This window comes from Hibiscus syriacus, unplaced genomic scaffold, assembly GCF_006381635.1.
Source record: "Hibiscus syriacus cultivar Baekdansim isolate YM2019G1 unplaced genomic scaffold, ASM638163v2 tig00003041_pilon, whole genome shotgun sequence".
NCBI lineage: Eukaryota > Viridiplantae > Streptophyta > Magnoliopsida > Malvales > Malvaceae > Hibiscus > Hibiscus syriacus.
The window spans coordinates 7,495,363-7,502,465 of record NW_024061960.1 but is presented as its reverse complement, the minus strand read 5'-3'; the positions used below and the strand labels follow the sequence as shown (position 1 = coordinate 7,502,465).

The 7,103-nt window shown below is 30.8% G+C and overlaps 1 non-coding gene across 1 annotated transcript; it reads right to left on the bottom strand.

Moving 5' to 3' along the window:
* Positions 1-620: 620 nt before the first annotated feature.
* Positions 621-764, bottom strand: LOC120174249. The gene has a single exon (XR_005521155.1). It is a non-coding gene; the product is annotated as a small nucleolar RNA snoR137 (small nucleolar RNA).
* Positions 765-7,103: the final 6,339 nt, after the last annotated feature.

Here is a 7,103-nt window from a genome sequence, read left to right as displayed (position 1 = left end):
AATTTTGACTCAAGTTGTTTTCATTCAATTTTGCAGATCAGATAAATTTTTTACACCCCTAATTTTTATCTATAACAATAATAATAATAATATGGATAAATAAATTTACCTAAAATATAACTCATATACTAAATTAGTAATATATTTAAAAAAGGGGTATTTTAGTCGATTTAAAAAAAATGTAATTCGTACTTGATGTTTTAAAGAAAAAGTGTGCTCATATAATGCTATTGTTAATTATTTTAAGACATAATGATAAACTGATCTTTGGAAGTCTATTTCTGGGACGCCGGACGCTTAATGAAAAATCGAAGGTTGGATCCAGGCATCAAGTTCTTATTGTTTTAGAAGGTGTTAAGTCGATTCAAGTACAAGGACAAAGTAAACCAAGTACGATGAGTTCATGAATCATGGAATCCTTTGCCAATGATACGACACTTAAATCCAAGCAAACAGACTAACACCCTGCATAACAACAATAGATTTTGAATAAATAAAAAACAGCATTAGATTTGAAATTAAAAGCGACTTTCTATTGGATATTTGTCACTTGTTCATTCAACAGTAAACTACATGATTAAATTCAAAAATATACTCAGACTTCAAAACGAATGGATCGGACATATACCAGTAGACAGGTAGCACGGTGCAAAATAATAAAAATGCACGGCGCTGTTTAAAACTGGCTAATTCTTAATTTATGCTTCGGAAACATGAACATCCCTCACTGTTAAATCTGAGAGCGTTCACCAGTAAGAAGCAACTGCTCTATTCTTAAAACAATTCTTTAAAAAAAAGGAAAACCGTGAAGGAAAAAAAACAACAGATCTAACACAAGCCTTCTGAATTCCGGTAATTTGCCAATGAAGATAGAAACGCCTATCAAAAGTTACTGAATTGAAAGAAAGGGGAAAAACAGCAAGAGAGGATTAAACCAAAATATTGAAGAAAAATAAATGAGTGACTGCTTTCTGGGCAGCGATGTGCTATGAGTGAGTGAGCGTAGGGTTTTATAGCGGTGGTCCGAGGTTGAGGACGCGAAATGCGAACGGGAAACCCTATATTCGAGGGAAATGACTAAAACGCCATTTTGGCAACTGAATCTGGGCCTTAGACTAACGAGTTGTCTAAAACGTAAAGTACTACTCACGCATCTTAGCATGGGTTGGGTTAGGTTGGGCTTACGACTAATCCAATTCGATTCAGAAAATTTATTCTCTTCAATTAAAATTTGAATCGATTTAAATTTATGATGATTCTACTTGACTCAAAATTTGACACATCTTTTGAGTTAAAATTTGAACTCGACTCGATTCAAATTAAATATATTTATAATTTCTCAAAAAACTATATATATTTATAAAAAGATTTTAATTAGATTAAATAAAATAATAATCTAATTGAAAATAATAATAATATTAAGAGAGATATTATCATAATTATCTTTTAATATATAAGGTATTATCATATTATTTTTTGGATCGAATATTGGTGGATTGTTGAAGGAAGCCCAGAGTTGCATTTCATCGAAAAGGATTGCCTGTCTGTTTTTCTTGCAAAGTGGAAGTTCTAGAGAAAAATAAATACAAAAAGCATGACTGAACTACAGCATGCTCGATTCCGGGGACGACGCTAACGCCATGTATGATCATCAGCTTCAAATAAAATGGTTGCAGATTCCACTGTGTTTTTTTGAGAAAAAAATATACCAAGCTGGCCAACTTGGAACTCTGCAATTCACTTCTCAATACTCTGACCATCATGTTTGCTTATCATCGCTTTTCGTAACAAAATTTTAATTTCCTCTCATTTCATGATTCAGTGATAATATATATATGAGCTTATTTTGTATTGAGTTTTTGGTGTGTGGTGTAAGTGAATATAGTTTTTGAAATTTGAAGCAAGTTGCTTCAAAGTAAGGGGTAATCTCGTCAAGAGGGGTTGATTCAAGTAGTAAGTAACTTAATATCGCTTAAGTAATGTCTTAAGTTATAGTTTTTGTGTATGCAGAAAATCCCTACTGATTAATTCACCCACCAAAATTAGGTGTGCGACGCAGGTCGATCCATATTAGTCGAGACAAAGCCTTAGAATCGAGAGAACAACCCAAAATTTTTATTATTATTTAATTAAAATGTTGAGAGGAAAAATTATTAAGCAATTTTAGTATCGGTAGAAGAGAATATTATTTATTTTGAAGGTTTTAGATTTAAGCAATTATACATGTAGGATGTATATATGTTATCAATAAAAAAACTCTAAACAAATATTATCTTGTAATCAATCTAAATTGTTAAAAAATGGTGAAAAATTAATTTCTTTCATAGGAAATAAAAACCAAAAAATTACCTTGGAAATAACAATTTTTATAAATAGTCCGAAGTGATTACAATGTGATATTTATTCAGAAAATTTTTTAGTAACTGTAAATGCGCACACATCTTGTAGTTACAATCGCTACAATTCATGACCTCTAGAGAGGACATTTCCTTTTAACCACTAGAGAGGACACTTCCTTTTAACCTCTAAGGTTGCTTAATGGGTTCATCTTGTTACAGTTTTGTTTAAATAATTCCTACTTAAGGGAGGAGGAAAGGAAATTTTACTTCTAATGAGTATTGAACTCACAACTAGGGGAGAAGGAATACGTGAACTGGGAAATTTTAACTACCCATCTACATATTGTTGGCTCTTGTTATCATTTAAAAAAAATAGTAACTAAGGATCTTTATATTTATTTTATTTTAAAATAGTATATTAAATATTAAAATTACACACGAATTTAAAGTAAATATATTATACAATATATAGAAATTATTTTATTTAATTATATACATATATAATATAGCTTAATTCAGTTCTTATAAATTCTTATAATTATTATCATATTTAACATCGTTTATATATTATATATATGCATATTGTATTTATCCCGTTTAAGAATTGTTTTCATTTGAGATGCGTGAAATCTCGAATCTTATTAATTTGAAGTCGATTTATATCTTTTTCCTGTGTTAAATACTTAAATCAAGACTACTATACACATGAGTTCGACTTAAACCAACTGCTTAAATATTAAACCAGTTCATTGCTTGCTTATAAAGCTTCTTTTATTTGATTAATTCGAATATGACAAAACAGACAACTTCTTGTGTTTGCCGCTACTTGAATGCTTAGTTCTCATGTAATCCTAAGATAATTAACCTATAAATGCGATTGCATTAAACAAATTAAGCTACGTAGCGGTTCACAAGACAATTATCATATAATTAATTTATATTAGAAAAACAACAAAATTTTAACGAACAAATGTAGCAAGAGTACATGTTTCTTTAAATTAACAATATATATTAAATATAATTATATCATAAAATAAAACTTACCAATCTCTAAAACTTAAAATAAATTCTTAATTTATTCACATACTTTTGAGATCTTAGTTATAAAGATTCCACCGACTATTAATCTAAGAATTAAGCTTGTAATTGATCTTAATAATTTGAGGGTTTAGGGTTAATTAATGTACACTAGTTGTCATATTATAACAAGTTGGTGTAATATAAACTCATCAATCAGCTTTAGTAGTAAAAAAAAGTGTTCTTCTTAGAGGATCTAGATTTATGGAGCTGCATCTGCAAGGTGTGTGTTGTTATCTGATTAAGAAAGTTTTAAACAAATAATACCTTATGATCATATCATATTATTTAAAAAAAAAGTGTTGTAATATTTAATTGATATAATAGTAAATTTAACTTTAACAATAAAATTTTTAATTAAATTTAATATTATTTTGAACGACATGACATGCGATATATCATTATTTAAATTTGGTATGACTCGGGTAGAGGCAGAACGTGAATGCAGTGTGATTCCATAATCCAAGTCATGGCTAAATTTGGTGTTAACACAAATTATAAAAAATCTATCTCATATACATTAATCTACTTAGATTCAAATAGGCAGAGAAATAATCCAAGTCATGACTAAATTCATTATCTACTTTGTATGTTGTTTAAATAACATCAATTAATAACCTGTTCGTAACTGAATTTTTTATTTTATTTTTTTCATGCTTAAATCTCTGATCACATAAAGCTCCACGTCTCTCATATACATCTACTTCGAATGAAATATATTAGTTGTTATACCACATAGATGAAGAAGACCAAGACAACGAGGCAAGCATCAATTTTTGTCCAACAATCGCTTTTAATTTCTTGGTGGACGCAAATGTCTATTCACTCAATTTTACTCATATCCACACAATCACAACTTGATTGTATTGATTTTGACTCGAGATATAGATCGAAAAAGAGTGGTGAAGACAATAATTCTGTTTAGAAATTTTGAATTCTCATATAATATAGATATTTTTTTATTTTCTATTGATAATATATATTTTTTTCTCTTAAAATTTTATGAATTCACTTTACTTCGTATAAAAATCCAACGCTAGTCACTATTTTGACCTTAAACTTGCCCCTCCTATTCCATGTATGGAAAGAGGTACAAAATGGGCATCCTCAATTCTTTACCTTTTTGGATTGTTTTAAAACGTATGAATTAATTTGTTACTGTAAAAGAAAATGAAAGGATTTTATAATTAAACAAAAGTCAAGAAAAAGAAACATTAACCATTGCGTTTCCATCCTCGAGAAATGTGGGGAAATGGTTTGCCGTCATTGAAGATTATGGTTAAAGGAATGAGTGTAAAAAAATGAGAGAAGGTTCTTTCAGTGCGCGGTTCAAACATTCAAAGTGGGAGAGGTGACTGATGACTTTGGTGGTTTGAGATAGAGATTTCAGTCCCCCACTTTAATTTTAGAATTTATTACATAAAACAATCTAATGGACCAACTGCATATCATATAATATAATCAAAAGTCTTAGCCCTAAAGAAACTATGTGGGACATTTGACATGACATTCTGATGATAATGAGGAATGGGGGGTGATGAAATTTGCTGGGAAATTGATTGAAGTTGGAAAGTATCTGTCACCTTGGTGCATAGTTTACGATGAGGATGGCAATGGGGTCATCGAACTCATTATTCAGTGATTTCCACATGCATCATTGATTGCACTATTCAAGTAAATGTATAGTAAAATTCTTAGAAAACTAGTCACCGTTTACGCGGACTTTGACGTGTGCAACGCATATAGTAGTTCAATTGATGTGTATGAACTCTTTGATTCCTGAAATTAGGCAGGTTTTGAATTTCTTATCTTCTAATTCTAATGTATTCTTATTTTAGTATTCGCCGAAAAGAACGATTCTTATCTGGAATCCAGGTCGCTGGTTTTGGAAGGAATTGCCCTTGTGCAATTATACCAAGCTTCGTTCATTTTTAAGTACCGAATTCCATTTTTCGTATCATCAATTAATTTTTAATTTCCGACACAACTGAGTTGGCCACGATAACTCGTGTATTGATTTTCTAACCATATGAAAATGCTAACCGCGTTAAAAATGTACAAGGTTTAATATATTATAAAGGCAAAAAAATAAACATCAAGCTAAAATATAAATATATTAAGTATAATTTCAATCTTGTATGTAAATATATATTAACAACTTAATGGAGAAATAGAAAAGTTGCATATAATAAAACAATAAGATATTTCGAAAACAAACAAAAATAAAAATAAAAGAAACAAAACAAATAATATAATATATGTATGTATAATAATATAGTTTGTGAAAATGTTTTTGACAAAATATAATATATAATTGTTAGAAAACAATTTTCGAAAATTTATATAGTATATAGTTTTTGAAATTATTTTTAACATACATATATAATATATAGTTTTGAAAACATTTTTGAAAGCATTTATATATTATATAGTTTTTAAAAAATTTTAAAAATTATATAGTATATAGTTTTTTAAAACATTTTTAAAAATTATATAATATATAGTTTTAAAAACATTTTTGAAAAATTATATAATATATGGTTTTAAAAACATTTTTGAAAACTATTTTTTGAAAACTTTTTTAAGCATAATAAATAGTTAAAAAAATGTTTTTGAAATATATGTTATATATGTTATATTATTATTAGTATTTATTATTATTATTATTATTGTTATTTTATTTACTTTTAATTTTATTTCATTTTGTCCAAGGTCCATATGTCCAAAACGGTCAAGAGTCCAAGTCACGAACAAGGCCTGAACCAGCCCAAACAGTTAGGGTTTTCACACTTGGGACCAGCGCCGCTCAACATGCAACCGTCAGATCGAGATGGGATCAATGGCCAGGATTACAAAGTAACTAGGGTTTGTCTAACCCTTAAATGCGCATCCAGATCCAGACCGTTGGATCTGACCCAATCCAACGGTCGATATCAAATCCAGGAAGATTCCAGAAGCCTGAAAGCCACCAACGGCAGTGTGAGTCAACACCGAGATTTCCGGCCGAGGAAATCGGGACTGACCCATCCCGAAGTCCCTGGCCAACGACGAGCATTACCATGATAATCGGAATCGATGAACGTCGGTGGTGGGTATAAATAACCCACCACAAATCGGACCAAAAGAAAGAGAGGGGAGCCATCGTAACCACGAGAGTATCAACAACAACAGAAGTATCAGTGAAAATACCTCGAACGAGCAAAACAACAACATATCGAAAAACACAGAACCCACAAACAGTACCATAACATCAATTCACACAGAAACAACATCACATACACCAAAGGTCGTAGCCCCACAAAAATCCAAGCAAAACACAAAGCAAACAAAACTGAAAATATACAGCCCCGATCTAAGCCACGAAGGGTCATCAGAAGCGGAAAGGTCACCGGAGAAAGGTAAAACCCGAAGGTTTTTTTGTGGATCTACGGCTTTCGGGGAGTTTTTGTGGGATTTGGACTTCGGAGCGGGTTTAAGGGTAACAAGGAGAGTGTTTCGGTGAGATTTCAATTTTTCGGCCGCCGCGGCGTTTGACGGTGGCCAGACATCCCACCGTGGGATTGGCTAGAGAGAAGCTCAGTTATCTCCCTATTAGAGAGAGAAGAGAAATGTGGAGAAATGAGGTGAAAGGCCATATTTTGGCCTTAAATAGCGAAATCCAAACGACGTTGTTTAGCTGATATTAGG